Here is a 17,155-nt window from a genome sequence, read left to right as displayed (position 1 = left end):
TTTTCCTGCATGGTTTCGCAAGACTTAATTGACATGAAATCCCCCCCCCAATTCTTTACATTTTATTCAGGCTGTCCCCATTTGCTCTGTTAATTAATGGCATCAGGCTCGGTATCACAGGTTCGGTGTCATGTTGTGCTCGCCATCCAGTACTAGAAAAGGTTCTCTCTGGAATCGTCTCCAACTCAAAGAACCTGACCTAAGAATAAGGTCAAGATAAAATTACCTTTATGTGAATTCTATAAGCATTTACGATCATAGGATAAAGCTTATTAAATATCAACTCAATGCTCCAAGTTACAAACTTCTGTTGTACAATATAAGCTGTTCACTTTAGTTTCCAAATCACAATTTCAGTCATAACCAAACAAAACAATTTGTTTAGAGAGCTAATATTCTCAGTATAAGGTGCATGATATAAAACAGAAATAATATAAATTTTAGTCACTGATGCGCCTTTAAAATATTCAGTAATCAACTTTAAAATATTCTCAAATCCTTATACTTCCTGGACTTCCAGCCATCCAGTTGCAGACATATAGACAGACAGACCACGGCATCACCTCCTACACACATCTATTCACTTTATTTTCCCACAAGGTTTTTTTCTGTAGTTCATCGCTGCAATACATTCATTCAACTGAGACGAATAATAGTGAGAGCACATAATGCACAACATTCTTAAGCGGTCAGATCAATAGAGAATGGTAGGCCTTGACTGAATGGATGAGTTTGTGTGGGTTTAGTGGGATGATGCCGTCAGTACATCAGTAAACACATGTTCATTTTTCTTTTAAAGCGCAGCTATTCTTCATGGAACTCATTGCCATCTACTTATGTACTAATTGGTTGCTACTAATGTCTTTGAGAGACATAAAGTGTTGAGTCTCATGGCCTTGCCTGACACTGGGTAAGAGGTAAGACAGCTTGGAAGAAGGTAGGAATAGTAATGATGGATATTAAAAATGTATACAGGTGGAGGTCACTCCTAAACTCTGTAAATTTGTTATTTATCACAAACATTAATATTTATCTCTTAAATACAGGCTACTTGTTCCCTCATGGTTTGTTTTGTGGTTGTTGTTTTTTTACCACCTTTCGTCAGATTTCAGGTTTAACATGGAAAGGATGTACCTATACCCTCATTGGTATTCATCTGTAGGCAACAACATATCCTTTGCAGAGCCGCACTGGTCACCTATTCTCCCATGAGGCCATTGTGCTACGCTTACTGCAAGCTTAAGTAGCAGGTTGAAGTAGCGAGCCGCTAATGAGGTAGAAAACGTGGCAGGTGGACATGGCTTAATGAAACAAAATACTTGACCAAGGAAAGCATTAATGATCACAAGAGAACTGTTAGGATGCATTTTAATGTGATTGCTAATGATTAGAAGAGGGATTGTTTCTAACAGTTTATACTTAAAATATTCCAGTAAAAGTTCATGCTTTTGTGTGACTTTTGGTCTTTGTCTTTATTGAAAGTTTAGCCAAAATGTCGTTGGAAGAGGCTAATTACATTCACAGCAAAGGGCAAATCATTTTTAAAGGGGAAAACTGATATTAACCAAGCTTTTCATTGACCCAACGGAACTTAAAACACATATTAAAGAGAAATCTACCAAAGCAGATAAAAGCTATGGCAATTTCAAACTTTGCAAGTTTCAGTCTAAAAGGATAAATGTTATGTTTCTGTTGATTACCTTGTTTGGAGCGGCTGAATGAACTGTTTTGTTTTTTTTTACCAAGTTTCACAGTAGTGTGATGCAAGCCAATTTTTGTATATGAGCATTAATCTCCAGGCTTTGGCGCTACAATCCAAATAACATGATGCGTTAATTAAAGACGGTGACGTTTGAACTTTTGTCTTTTGAGAGAACAGGCTGACGTCCAGCTCAACTCATCAGTTCCTCCTCACACATAATGAGATGTAATGCGTCTTCCAGCACAGGCTTTTTTAAAACTAAATGAAACAATTTGTACTTCAAGAAGAGTTCTGTTTTTATCACCAGGATCTATATCAGCATCACACACTAAGTGTTTTTTGTATATAAAATCAATGATTTTTATTTTATTTTCTGTGAGAATCGTCTTTTTCAAAAAAAGTTTTACAATTTGCAGCCTAGATGTCTTTCAGAGCATTTGATACCTTTAACCTTGAATTGTCAACGATTACATCAGTGCATGAAACGGCTGTGAACAAAATGCAACACAAGAGCACTTACCGGCGACATCTCTGTGAATCTGGACTTTAATCTTAACTATAGCAACCGTGTCTCGTGGTGAGTGGATGTTTCATGCGATTTGGAGTAAGTGATGAAATGATGAAAGGCGGGGATTTAAAGAAAGAAACAGTCTCAACAGATGTATTGACAATTTTTGTGATGAAATAAAGCAACAGTAGATGAAATACTGTGTGAGGGGTTTTGAGGACTGAAGTTAAATCAATTTTAACATTCAGGAATCAAATACTTCTTTGCTGCAATTGCTGAATTATTAGCGGTTTAAACAACAAAAACAAGCATATTCCATGAAACTAAAACATAAAAATGTATGAAGCATTAAAGCATAAAACATACCCCTGCTATCACCATACAATGTAACAGTGCATACATGATATAAGACTTGGGAATCATGATCACATCCATGGTTGTTTGCCTGTGTGTGAGTTATTCCCAGCATGAGAATAACACATGTGCAGAAGGTATAAAATTGCTCTGATACCAATTTTCAAAACCGGTTTTATTTAGCATATGTTATTTATTGTATCCACAGTGTATTGCTGCACAGCGTTCAGCAGAGGTTTGAGGTAACACACCAGGAGAGGCTGTGCATTATTAAATCCTAGCCGAAGGCAGAGAAAACACGTATTATATCTTCTTTATACTCTGACATGTACAGACGAATCATTACAGACACTTTCCTCAAACGTAATTTGAAATTTGCTACCTGATCTCTGGCACTGTAGGCCACTCGCAGTTAATGATCTCAGTCGCAGTGAGCTGATCCAGGATGACAGACTCTGTGGAAACTGGTGACGGTGAGGGAAACTACAGTACACACACAAACACACACACATACACACACACACACGACTCAGTGAGATCCTTGTTGCCCAGCAGGCAGGCTGCAGGGAGAGTTGATCTGTTCTGCTCTGCCTCCAGAAATGCCAGCGGGTCAAAGCGAAACAGCTCTGAAATCTGAAATGTGTGGTATGTGCATTGTGAAAGAATGTATACTACACACAGGCTGTTTGCTGTTTTCACTTTGTGCAGTGAACACAGGGTACCGCTGCACACCGGACTACACTGTCTCTACCATAGAAGTTCAGTTCAGCAATGAACTGATCCAGCCAACAAGAATTGTCTATATGTGACCTTATTCTTCTGTGTCATAGACATCCTCTGGAAACAGAGGTGCACTGGGTGACATGTTCTTTCGTTACAACGAGTGCAGCCACCGCAGTTTATTTTTGGTGCTGTTAATATCTGCCCAACATTCTTGATCTGTTCATCATTAGGTAACAAAGGCAGCTTAATAACATCACGTGCGTATGTACATGCCCAGTGTCGTCTAATTTCACTGATGTGTATGAAAATACCGTGCCCTCTCACGCTGTTTTCTGCTCTTTTATGCAAACCTGGCAGTCAAAGCACAGGGGGAAATGTGTCCATTCACCTTGATCGACAATGTGCTAAATGCCAAAGACCAATTAGCCTCCTGTGGCCATCACTGCTGGGTCTTCCACCAACAGAGCCTTAATTCCAATCAAGCTCTCCCTTCCTCAGCCTGACATCCAGTTCAGCCTCAAGGCCGTCAGCAGCACCATTGTACTATATCTATAATGTGTGAGCACTGGTAAAAAAATATAAAATATTGTTCCCTGTATTGTGTCACAGTTCTAGCTGTTCAAGAAAAACGTCTCGCTGACATTGGTGGAAGCAATAATAGCCAAAGGGACACATAGCACTCCATTAACTCACCATAAAGTGGTCCCCGGTCTTTGGACTGATCACGATTGAGGTTGCACTGCAACCTCTAATTAGCTCGTTCCCGTCTGTCACCAAGCAAAACTGAGAAGTCTTTGATAGTCTATAAATATCTATCAAATAGGAAAGGGACAAAAAGACAAGGCTCTGACGCTGTGTCACATAGGTGTTGATTCATTGTGTTGATTCATTGTGCTGCTACTCTCTGAGGCTGAAGTTTGCGTTGTCTTATGTCTATGTGCAACAACAATCACTTTCAAATACTTCAGGACATCAACAACACCAGGAATGTATCATTGACAAGTGTAAACCAGTGGGTTATCTGTTGGGTAGAGGAAGTCTCTTATAGTTTATGTCGGGGCAGAAGGTTTAATTGGTTGGAAGTCAAACAATCCTACCAATTAAAAACACATTTTTCAGGTAGTTTATAGTTAACACACGTGATGTTTCCAACTCCTGTGTCCTGTGTTGATTATTTACAGTTTTTTTCCGTTGTGCAGACTGTTAACAGCAAAGAACTGAGGCTGTACTCCCAAAAAGAAAGGCAGCATCAGTCGCATCGTCACAGCGACGTACGTTCAGTGACAAAGCTCTCCAGCGACCAGAGTAAGTGTGATGAAAAGCACAGTCAAGTGACGATATCATAGAGCCACAAAGTTGAAGTCTGCTGTTTGTTTTCTGTCTCCGTCTGTCAGATAACATTGTAGTTTAAGTAGTCTTTAACTTTAACCACATGTGTATTATTGTAACCATGGCAATAAAGCTCTCCAAACTTTAATAAAGTAATATTTTAACCTAAACTACAGTGTTTCCCAAAACTGAACCAAGTTGTTTTTGTGCCTAAAACTAACAAAACCTTTACCATAGTACGGCCACATCATAAAACAGATATACTTTTGAAAGGTGCAGATAAATGGAGGAGGGGAGAATAATAAATGAGACGGACACAGATGTGATAAAGTTTAGACTTTATTTCTCCAATAACCAATAAATTGGTGCCACTTTGTGATAAGTTGCCCTTCATGAACTAAAGTAATGACTTTATTAATGCTTTAAAAATGCTTTATAGATCAGTTGTAAACCATTAATAAGCACTTTCCAGGGTGTGAAAGATGACCTATAATTAATTTATAAAGCTTTAATAAATGATTTACGAACTAATTAAGTCTTAAATTGATACTTATGAACCTTTATTAATGGATGTCCTATTAAAAAGTTGATTTTTATGTCTTTTACAAGTAGGAGACAATTTGTCCTCTGCTGGGATGATGCTGCCTGAGCGGAGCAGGAACGCCTCGGTAGCTCTCAGTCAAGGAGACAAAAATTACACCGGATATGACATTTACAATGTCAGACATACTCTGTAACATTTACTGAACAAAGTAGAAAAAGTTAACTTCTCAGTCACACACACACACAGGAACATCAGACATGTTTTTTTGTTTTTTTTAAACTTATGGTAAAATACAGATTATGATGATTTCTTTTAAGAGAGAGAAGCATCCATTGCGGCTGTCATCGTCATTTAACAAGTTAAAAGATGTTACGTTGGTCAGTGATTCATTCCAGCAGGAGTGAGAAACAGATGAGTCCTGTATGCGTCATCGTCAGAGCAGCATGCCGTCCGTCTCCTCTGAATATTTTGATGTTAACACTTGCAGCATAATGAAGCCGTGAACTACAATCCGATTGGAGGAAGGAGAGTAATAGACTGCCCTATCATTGCTGTGATTGACAGAATAAATCAGACAGTGAGCATGTGTCTGCCTCTCAGACTTTAATGAAGGTAATGAATGGACATGAGCAAATTACCCTGCCCCTCTCACTGTCATGGCTCTCCTCACACTCCCGCCGCCGCCCCTCCCTCCTCCGTCTCCATCTCCTTCAGGGAAAAATTCAGTCTACCTCATTCAGCTCCACAAGCACCTGATCCATAAGTTATATCGGGGCATCGCCACTGGGACCACCATGAACATATTGAGCGTGCGAACAGATATGTTGCTCATAAAAGTGTCAAGGTGTCACAGAGATTAACGGACGCAGGGAGACGGACATGCAACATACATGATTCTTGCAGTGTTTATTTCACCTTGTCGCTTTGGTCTTTGCTGCAAACGACTCACACACACCTCAGACGGCTCCTCAGTTAGTCTCCAGGAAGGTATTTTTTAAGGTGATAGCTTATGGATCATTTTCAAATCATGAGTTGGAGAAGGATAAAATGCTTAACCTGTTTTTGTTCAACATTAATGATAATAAGATCTCAGCCCAGTTAGCTGTATCTTTAATTAAATATCTTCAAACTCAGAGGAAGACTCCCATTAACACAACTGACCCCGAGAACAGCGCTGCAGCATGATTTGATATCACATTCAAAGAATTAGTAAAGCAGCTATTTGTAAATCATTTGACCTCCACTGGTTCAGGTTGCAGAAGATTTAACAATGATGACCAGACTAATGATGGGAGGTTCAGTATCAGTGTTTTTCTCTCCACACTGAATGTCATGTCTCAAGCGTGTGCCCGCTGCCCGTGGTTGGAATTGCAAAAGCTCTCACCATGCAAACGGTTTGTGGCCTTCACATTCAACCTTCTGTTTTTGACAGAGTTCATCCGGAGCCTTAAAACTAACAGGAGAGGAGAAGTTATGATCTTTTCTGTAGTTCCCTCATCATCCTCACAGTTTTCTTCTCAATCCTTCATTGGCAAATGAATGTGTTTTTGATTAAGTAACTTCCAGGCATCACATGTCCGAGCCCCTGCTCGCAAACGAAGCCTTGCTCTACTGTTTTTGAGATGCTGCAAGGTCGTATCATAGGTGCAGCTCATTGTGAAGAGCCTGCCAAATGATTTCACACAGAGAAGGGCGCACGTCATAAGGACAGGAACGTTTTTAATCGCTAAATCATTTTGACGGTTTTATTCAAATCCTACCCTTAAGCTAAAAATTTGTGAGGCATGTATAACCAGGACGGTGCTAGCAGACAGTGAAGGACTCCGATCTGTGCCAAGGCCATCAATATACCATGAGTTTCCTCTGTGGCCTGTGGCCAGCTGAGAATACAGATTTCTATCTGGCTGTATAGAAACTCTTGCTTTAATACAAGCTGAATGGAAGTTAACGAGTCAGTGACATGAGGTTAAATATATGGGATATTGTGTTTGCCATGCTTTGAGAAGATTGTTATGCTTTTACCTTTGAGACATTGGCAGCAAATTACCTTAAAGCAGCTAGTGGTTCTCTCATGAAGTCACAAGAAGTACATTGGGTTATTTTTATTTTTTTTAAAAAGCGTATCTCTTAACATCAAATTATATCTTAATATTAACTGCTGGCATATAATTTACTTTAGTGCTCTAAATTTCACCTTCATTTTGTTGCTGTTCCTCCAGTTTCACCCCCTGTGCACAGCAATAAAAGGTTCTGCCTGTTTTATATTAAGTAAATGCAGCGTGTTTGAGCACAAATAACTGACAATGCTCTTGGCCTTTTTCTCAGAGGTACTTTAATTAATTGCATTTTCTTCACCTGAACATCAAGCAGTTTTAGAAAGGAGGAAGTCATGGAGTTAAAATCATCATCATTTCAGCTGAAGTGTGCTTTCTTTTGACATGACAGTGCGTTTAAATGTTATATCTAAATATAAAAAATGATCAGTCGTCTTTCAGTTGTAATGAAAACCAACTGAGGGGACAAACAATACATTAAGTTACGTACATCTAGACACACAGACAAACTTGAAGCTTTGTCCGTTTTTTATGTAGACATTAAGAGGAAGGATGACATTTTATTTTCGGCCTCAGATATCACATGACGCCATGATTTGCTGTAACGAACCCAAAGGGAGATTCGTGATGATCTACCAGACCAGGAAAATCTGGTCTCTGGATTTCAGCCACTAATATTCTTCCACATTCATGTAATGGTAAGACTCACGTCCGCTCATCAGTGTACAGTAAGATAATTCAAGTGGGCTCTGGGGGGGGGTGCATCTCTATTATTAAAGCGTCTGTGCGCCTGCATCATCCGTAGTGCTGTGAGCTTGTCTTATGAACACATTATGACCATTAAATGCGAGTGTGGAATCATTAACCGTGGTTGTTTATCATCAAGAGGCTCTGATGTGGTTTAAGAACTTTCGCTTCATAAGCACAAAGTTGTTAGGAGCGAACTTTATTTTTTAAATTCAAGCTTTATAGGGAGATAATATCCTAAAAAGAAGCATAAATCCTTTTCGTAACTTCATCAAATATTTACTCGTTTTCTCACAGTCATCACTGCCAACATTTACGACAACATAATAACTGAAGATATAAAGATATTTATCTGCCGTAGATTAAAACAGAGGAGCGCTCGAGCCCTCTCGATTGTGGATGGTTGTCCCTTCAGCTGCGGGGCTCCGCGCTCGCGTTGCCCATAACAGTAGTGAGCCAGACAGGAGCAATTATTCACCATAAAGCAATGCAGCGCCGGCTGAGAGTAAATTACAGAGAGAGCCTCGACCAATTACCTCTTGTAATGGTGAGACAAATCTCATTTGACACTACAACACCCTTGCATTGAATTGACCAATAATGAGCAAGTCCTCGTCCATACAAAACAGAGAGAGGAGAGAGGGGGAAACACTCATCCTGGTTATGCATCCTCTCAATTAAGAGCTGCATGAAGAGAGGTTTCTGACATAATTACACCGAGCTCACTGAGACTTTTATTACAGGCTTTTAATGGTATTTTTCCATTATTCCTTTCTAGAACTCTTATAATGCGCTGTAATTTACACTACAGGTCAAAATGATAGCTGGTGGTAAAAACGCTGACTCTGGGGGGGGGGTCTTTTCTCCTCCAGGTAGATCTTTGTACCTCATAAGCTCATATACCTTATGGTATATGAGCTGATGAAATTCAGGGTGAGGTGAGGGTGCTGTGCCCTCACTGTCATTAGAGGAGTCATAAAGTCATCCCTTTGCACAAATGAAAATGTCTCCCCAAAAACACACACGCCATAACGAGCACTATTAATAGCACATCCACCTTTTGGATCATGGAGTAAAACCTCGGGGTCTCATTGAGGTGTGAACTTTAACTGTAAGTGATAGTTATTAGTGGAAAGACACAATATCTATTTGGACCTGGAAGGACGTTTGCTGTCAGTCAACCTTGTCTCATAAACCTTCCATTAGTAAGGCAGAACACATTTTAGCTTGAAATGCATTAACCTCCGGTGTGGCTGCATTTTCAAACCATTGTTTTGTTCTGAGTGCATCTTCTTTTAATTCTATATAAGACATTAAAAACATGTCATGTTGAGATGTTTCAGTCTGGACCAAACAACAGACCGACTCTGCAGCCCTTAGGCGACAGTTCTTCACCGAGTATGCTCTGACTGTGATGTTTGCAGGCACTGTATATGAAACACCAATATGAAATGCCCATATGAAAAGAGAAAATTATACAGTACATACTGTATGTTACTATTGAGAGAAAATAGGAATATTTATTCTGAGAGGCTGCGGAGGACCAAGCCTGGAGGGTCCCCAACTTGCCCTTTGTATTCCAGCAATGCATCATACTGTGAATAATTTTTGAATTATATTAAATGTTTGTATGCATTCAAGATGAATCCATAAAGTAATGATGCGCTGTGGATGCAATGTAAGCTGCTGCAAGGCCTGCTAGTGACACTCATTTCTGCTGTGGTGAAAGATATAAAGAGGAGTTGTTGATAAGAGTTAAAAAATTTTACAATGTGCGTTACTCAGGTGATATCTGTCTCAAACAGGACAATAAGAGAACCGAAAGATCCCAGGAGAAAGATTGGGCCAGTGTCAATGTCACTTTTTCATTGTAGCCTCTTGCAGTTCAGCCGTTCAACTATATTCAGTGTAGTGCTTCGTAAAATAGTGTAAGCTCCAACAACCGCAGCTCCTCCCGAGACAAATCGTGTATTATAATGGACACATTGGAAATTGTTGTTCACTCCATCCTGATATCTAAACTGTAGGAATGGCCTCATAATTACTGACACTTTCTCCCCAATAACAACCTTTGAAAGACAAACTCAAACAACAGAAAAACCCCATTACACTATTTTAAATGTCATTTGAATATAGAGACAACCAGAGCATATACCACGTTCTACTCTTTCATAATCTTTTATTTCATGCACTTTACAATGTGATCATCTACCTAAAAAAAAGATCTATCTATCTGGCTTTGGATGATGTCGTCGCACGGATAGATGACATAATTAGATTGCTTCAAACAGAGCACCAGGACATAAGTAAGTACATACGATGACACCCAAGAGTGTTGCCCCTCCACAAACACTTTGGCTTTGGTGAATGATTCAGGGCCGTCAGCAGATAGAGCATGCTCAGTCTTTTTTAATAAGCTCAGAGCATAACAGTACGGCTCACTGTTAGACAGTAATGGTGCTGATTCTGACACAAAGTGTTGTTTGTTGCTCAGCGGTGAATTTTTCGGTGTGTGCAGGGGACAAATAAACGAGCATCATCCATTTTTCAAGACTTAGAGCTTCAAGGAAATTGTGCATTTTAATGAAAGTAATACAACTTATTTCCATCCTCACACATCTTTAAACTCTGCAGCTGCTGGGTTGCTGAGTTGGTCGTGGTTCGCCTCTGTTTTTAGGATGTCTTATTTTGGCAGTGTTTATCTTTAGCTTTCAAAATGATGATGTCAATGTTTTTCAGTCGCTGAAAGTGCTCTGGTTTCTCAGTCATGTGCTCCCTGCTGCTTCATCAACACTTCTGCCCTGCAGCATTACCTCAGGAGGAATCTGAGAAGACAAGAGACTCTTTTTTTCAGGAGCAGTCACTGTCTGCTAAGATGAACTGTGAACAGCTAAAGATAGAGGCTCTATTTTAGTAACGGGAGATATTAAAGATACATATGAAACAGAGGAGAAGATGAATGATAGCATATTCATTCACATAGTGCAGGACTACAAAGCAGTTTTTATGAAACCAAAGGTCATCTTCAGTCAGTGACCCCCGAGTGTAATTATGGATGTTTAATTGACAAAGGTTAGCTGCTGATTAGTGATCAAGCTGCAAATTAGGCAAACAAAGCCGCCTCTGTTTTTGGTCATTAACCCACTGACCCATGACATAAATCCATTAAAATCCGCCCACATTGCTATATCAGTGCCACCCACCAACATAATAATAAGAAAATCTGCAGACTGAGCATCAAGGAAATGTAAACCAAAGGCGTAGAAAAACAACTGTTAAACATTTGGCTACATTGTAAAGCATGTTAACGATGTGTAAAATCCAAAGAGGGATGAATGACTCATTTACTTAACCCTGATATTCAGAACAAGCTGTCTAAGCATATATGACAGGAAATTAATTTCCTCCACAAAGCAGATTGTAATTGTAATTTAGAAATATGTTAATATGCTTGAGTCATATCCAATTACCTTTCTTATTCATCACCTGTTTATTTATGTGTCATTACGAAAGTGGCCCGCTTAAAAGGGTTAAAGGAAGCCATGAAATCTTATTAGGCTGCCACACACTTTGGCAAAAAGGAAGACTGATGGAGGAAATTTCCAATGAAGATGAACAGCAGGAGCCTTTCTTGAAATGCCAGCCCAAGGCTACTGCTGTACTGATGTGAAGCAAGAACAGTGAACGGTCTCTTTATAGAATCAGTGCAGATTTGACCACGCACATTAATAATGATTCGATTTTAACAAAGATTTACAGTACGCAGCTTTTTGTTTTGAGAAAAGATACTGTATGAACAATATGTGAACCACTGAAACAGGCCACAGATGATTGAAATGTTAGCCTAACCTCAAAGCGTCCCTGATTAATACTTTTATTAAGTCCATTAAGTGTGTCCGAGGCTTATAACTGGTCAATTATTTTACCTTTTGCTATTTTAACTTGGTATTTAAGTTGCTGTTTTACATTAATACTTATTAGAAACATGACAAAATAAATGTTAGCCTCACTAAAGCTAGCATGCTGGAGAGACCGGGGATGGTTGTAACACGGGTCAGTTGCAACGCTTCTCCAGTCAGGAAGTTCTGAGGTCAGAAAGTATTTTTTTTTAGCTTTATTTATTTTTGCTTGCTTTGTAGTTAAACTCTTCAAACTTAAATCATGTTTATTGTGAGTCTATGTATATATCTTTCATGCAAGTTGTCAGTGCTAATGCTTTAGCTGCTAGCTGTATGGTTAGCTAGTTCATGGCTACAAGAGTCTGGGTTATTTGTAACAACACACACACACGTTACAAATATAACCACATGATCAAAGCTGTTCACAAAGGAAATACAACACTTTTTTGACTCATTCTTTTTACTTATTAATTAACCTGCCTGAAATAAAAAATATATATATTTGTTGTTCAGGTAAAAATATGTTTTCAATGGGCTGCAAAGGAACAAAAGAATATGCCAAGAAAAGTGTGTGTACACAAGTAACTGATGCTCTTTTTTTGAAAAGATGACTGAATGCTCTGTTGTGGTAGAATATGATTTATCTCTGCTTGCAGTGTACCTCCCGCAACAAGAGAAGACAGGTATATCCACGTCAGCAGAAGTGAGATAAATTAACTCAACATCTATCTTTAGCAGGATTTAGAGCAAGCAGCTGAACTGATTTATTACCACCGTCTCATTGATGTCAGATGAATGATGAACGTCTAGATATGAAAACCACCACTTTATAGCCTTGTTTTTCTTTCTTTTCTTTTTTTTTTATGACCTCTCAACACAGTGGGCAGGAGCATACTGTAATGTGCAGAGAAGTGTGTGATTTAACTGTGTACATATCTGCCAAATCTCCCAAAATGTCTGTGACCTTCTTCAGCCTTCTTCTTCCTCTCTCAGTGATGATTTCATGGGGTAATACAGCATGCTAATGGATAGATCGATACTGTGATGTTAGTAGATGCATATTAATGGCGCCGTGGCCTGGGGGTGTGTGTGTGTGTGTGTGTGTGTGTGTGTGTGTGTGTGTGTGTGTGTGTGTGTGTGTGTGTGTGTGTGTGTGTGTGAGTGTGTGTGTGTGTGTGTGTTTGTGTGCCCAGTTGAGCCTTGAGACCTACAGTATCTCTAATGATGTGAGGAAAATGACATCAGGGGTCAGCTGACAGCCCAATAATGAGTACAACGTTCAGTCCAAATCGGGGGAACGTGCTCCTCTACCTCTGGCCTTTGAACCTAGACTGCAATGACGTCTGAGCTAGGAGAATGCTAATTGGGCTCTGATGTACTGTATGGTGTCCACAGAGAGAGGGAAGGGGGACGAGTAACATGAGAAATGGGAAGCGGTGTGAGCTGCAGATGTATATGAACGGTTTAAAAAGAATATGGAAATACAATACTCTGAATTCATGATTTGGACGTGAGTCTTTGTTCGGACGTGGTTCAGAGATATTGTTGTGAATAAAAACTTCATTACGCGCCTTTCAGCGCTCAATGCCTCAGCAAGAAAGGTGGGATGAAAAGCAAATATTTCAACCACTTAACAAGGTACGCCGTGAACCGCCGTCAGCTCTCTCTATTCCCTGCACACTAACGGAGGAGAGACTTATAGATAAAGAGAGACAAACACTCACACATACATTGTAACTGAGAATACCGCACGCACATCGCCAGCTGCTTGGCCTTTATCCAATGCCACATGTTCACCAGCTACATGGTCCACTACCAATATAGATACAAATACAATCTTTTCAACCTGCAAAGAAATGTGTGGTGAACTCAAACCTATATTGTTAAATGCAATACGCTGCCTACATATGATATGCATCCAAACACCGAAGTTTGTACAAACCATAACAGGATGTGCCACCGTTCTGTTTCCCCGTGTACGTCAGCTCTCCAGAAAAGCAGCAATTTTTTTTTTTTTTTATAACATCCCGGCGATGAGCTGACAGCTCTTTCTGACTCTAGGTTGTGTCTTCTGTGTGCTTCAGGTGTCAAGAGATGTGCGACGCAGTGCATGTTGCACTTAACAGTAGCTCAAGTCAGCAAACTGGCTTAGTAATAGCCAGTTGCACAACAATCTACCTCAAGTTTGTCACTGATCCTACCAGGCTATATGTAAGGCTGTAGCTGCAAAAGCCCCGACCGCACTGAACTGAGCAAGGTTGCCTTTTGTTGCTCTGAATTCAGTGTTTTATATTTATAAGAGGATAAATGTGGGATTTTTTTGTTTGTTTTCATAGATTCACCTTGATGAGGCTTTTTCATCTTAACATCAAGCAGATTCTGGCTTCTGTGGTGGGGACAGGACCATGATGCCTGTGCAGATATTGTAGAAAGAAAATAATTTTTAAAATGCTGATATTGGACATTAAAAAAACGAAAAAGAAATATTGTTATTGAACCGTATCCAGCTGATGAATTGTCCAATATCCTTGGTTTTTCCAACCATATGATTGAACACATAGTGTAACAACAACAAACCCCCTGAGAGTATTAAATTGAACGAGGGTCTGTGTTATTGGTATGAGTGTAACTTTTTATTTGTAACTTTAAAGAGTTACTAATCGTTGGTGATCCGTGGCTTCAATACAAATAATATTAGCGCTGTAATTGGCCTTAAAAATAATCCAAACAAAACCCATCAGATCCTGTTTAACCTTCATGGAAACACTGTCTCCTCCCTCCAAAGCTAGACGATGATGGACCCAAAGTCCACTCACATAAGAGATGTCTCTTTCGTAGAGGTCTGACATTAAAAAAGTGACACACTTAACTGGTGTAAATACAGCCATAGTGTTCTATAATGGCTGAACTTTTGCACTGTGCTGCAGTCAGTCAAGCAGGGCCCAGGGGGAGGCAGTGATGAAAGGGCTTCATGCGGATTCCCCCTCCAGAAACCTGTCACTCACACAGCCCCCAGAGGAGCACGGGGGGATCCTGGGTTGAAGCTCGGAGTTTGGGCTGTGGAGTTTTGAACGTGCGAGAGAGACAGTCTGAGTATTTTAAGCAGCAGTTTGCCAACAGCAAAGTTGGGTTCGACTGAAATAGAAACAATGTTGAACAACGGCACCACGTACATTTGAATATATTTGCTGTTTGATCACATTGCTTGTATCTTATTTTAGCTCATCTTTGATTTGGTATAATGTGCTGGTAGCTTATACATTTGTGAAAGAATTTCATTTTTCTGTGGTTGACTGGAGAGTTTTTGCTTTGAACTTTGTCTATTGGGTTTTCCACCTAGAATTCAGGTATCTATCCTGCATCCATATAAAATGTTTGACAAGAAATGCTAAAATTAGACTTCTGCTGAAAATAATACAGGCACTTGGCTTCGATCAAAACATTTTTGTTAATGAAACGGGCTACAAAAGCTAATAGCACGCTAATAGCCACAGTTGAATAAGCTTTCTGCTCTCTACACATTAAATTGTTGTTTCATTTTATATGACATGATCAAAAATAATCTTTAAACTCTCCCTACAATATTCTGAATAGAATAGAGTTGTTTTTACTTTTAGCGGCCTTTTTTTGTCCGTTCCAAATGTATCTTGACATTTGCTGAGTTGTGTGATTAATTTGTGAAAGCATTAGTTACAGTGTGTGCGCGCCTCTCTTGCTTTCTTTATGTCTGTGCAGTTTTATGAATCACTACACATTACTCAACCTCTGTTTTCCTCTCTGAGAGCCTATTTATCAGCCCCTCCCTGCAACTTGCCATTGCAGCCAGTGAAAGACAACATAGCTGACACTGAAGCCATCTGAGTGAAATATATCCAGCGTGATCTTTTGGTGCCCAGGAAGGCCACCGGCGCCTTGCCCACTCCCATCGCATCCTCCTGGGAGCGGTTCCATGGCAACACTGGCTGATTGGGTTAGCAAGGTTAAGAAAGGGTCTGGCACGGGCTGGAGGAATCGGATCACTCCCATTGATCATCTTCTGTGTGTGCTCCTCTGAGAGCTGAGGCCGTGGCCACAAAATCAAAGCCCTGCCATCATGTCTGAGAGGGGGTTATTACGCACACAGGGGAGCAGACAGAGACACGGCAGGCTTTGTGTGGTTTCTCAGTCTGACATCCCATACCGCACATCACAGTGTGATGCTGCAACTACTCAGTCGCAACTGATATGATTGTAATTGAAGCCTTAAAAGAGATTCCAGGCGCTAAATATGGCAGGTCTGGGGTGTTCAGACAAACTATCAATGTCTAGAACAGGTCCAGCTCTGCAGCGACTTATTATCAGATGTTATGAGATACGGGGGATCTATTTAAAGTCATTAACTGTAATTTGGATTGACACACTTGTGTAGAAATAGAACAGAGTAGAGGGCCATAGCGTGGGTGGTAGTATTGCAAATGCCACCCACTGCAACCACAGTGAGCGAGTCCCTGTGGTTTCAACAGGAGCCTCACACCACTAGTTTTTTTTTATCATTATATGATACTGAAAATAGCATTATTCCACTTTTAACAATTACATGTAATATGTATATTTGACATCTCGCTCCTGCGTTTGGATGAAAATCAAAATAAGCTTTAATGTGGATTCTGAAGTTAATGGTTTCGAGCCTAATAATCAGACCTCATCGCCATTTGTTACCACTTAATTATATAGTCTGACAAATGTGTCATTCAACACTGAGGTAATGTTACAGGTAGAAGTTTACAGGGACTATTAATGAAAAGAAAACAGACCTTGTCATAACATCAGGAAAATCACAGACACATAATAACATTAACAATGACTCAGTTGCATTACGTGTCACAGTAAACCAGTGACCAATACTAGGAACATGTAACTAGGTTACTTTAATGAAATACAGTTGTTATTGATATAAATGACACCTGTGCTTTTCCAATGTCAAATTGTCTAGAGTGAAAAAAAGTCTGGTTGCTGGTTAAATATTTAGCTAACTAAACAATAACGCACACCAGAGAGAGCAAGCAGCTAAACCACTTCTATATGGGGCTTTTAAGGGGCATTATGAGCCCCAAAGATAGTTTAGTTGCTGTAAGTCAATGCAAACTAAAGCTATCGACTGTCCCCTGGACCTACCGTGAATTATCCTTTTAGCTAGCTAATATTTGCTAGATAGCTAGCAGGCTAAATTAGCTACCTTATGAGTGTAGTTTCTGTTACTCCTGCAGTCATGAGTCAGTTATCATGTTCGCTAGTGTTTTCTTACAAGGAACGTGT

This window comes from Seriola aureovittata, chromosome 20 (assembly GCF_021018895.1).
Source record: "Seriola aureovittata isolate HTS-2021-v1 ecotype China chromosome 20, ASM2101889v1, whole genome shotgun sequence".
Taxonomy (NCBI): Eukaryota; Metazoa; Chordata; class Actinopteri; order Carangiformes; family Carangidae; genus Seriola; species Seriola aureovittata.
The sequence above is the reverse complement of the archived record's forward strand: the minus strand, read 5'-3'. Positions refer to the sequence as shown.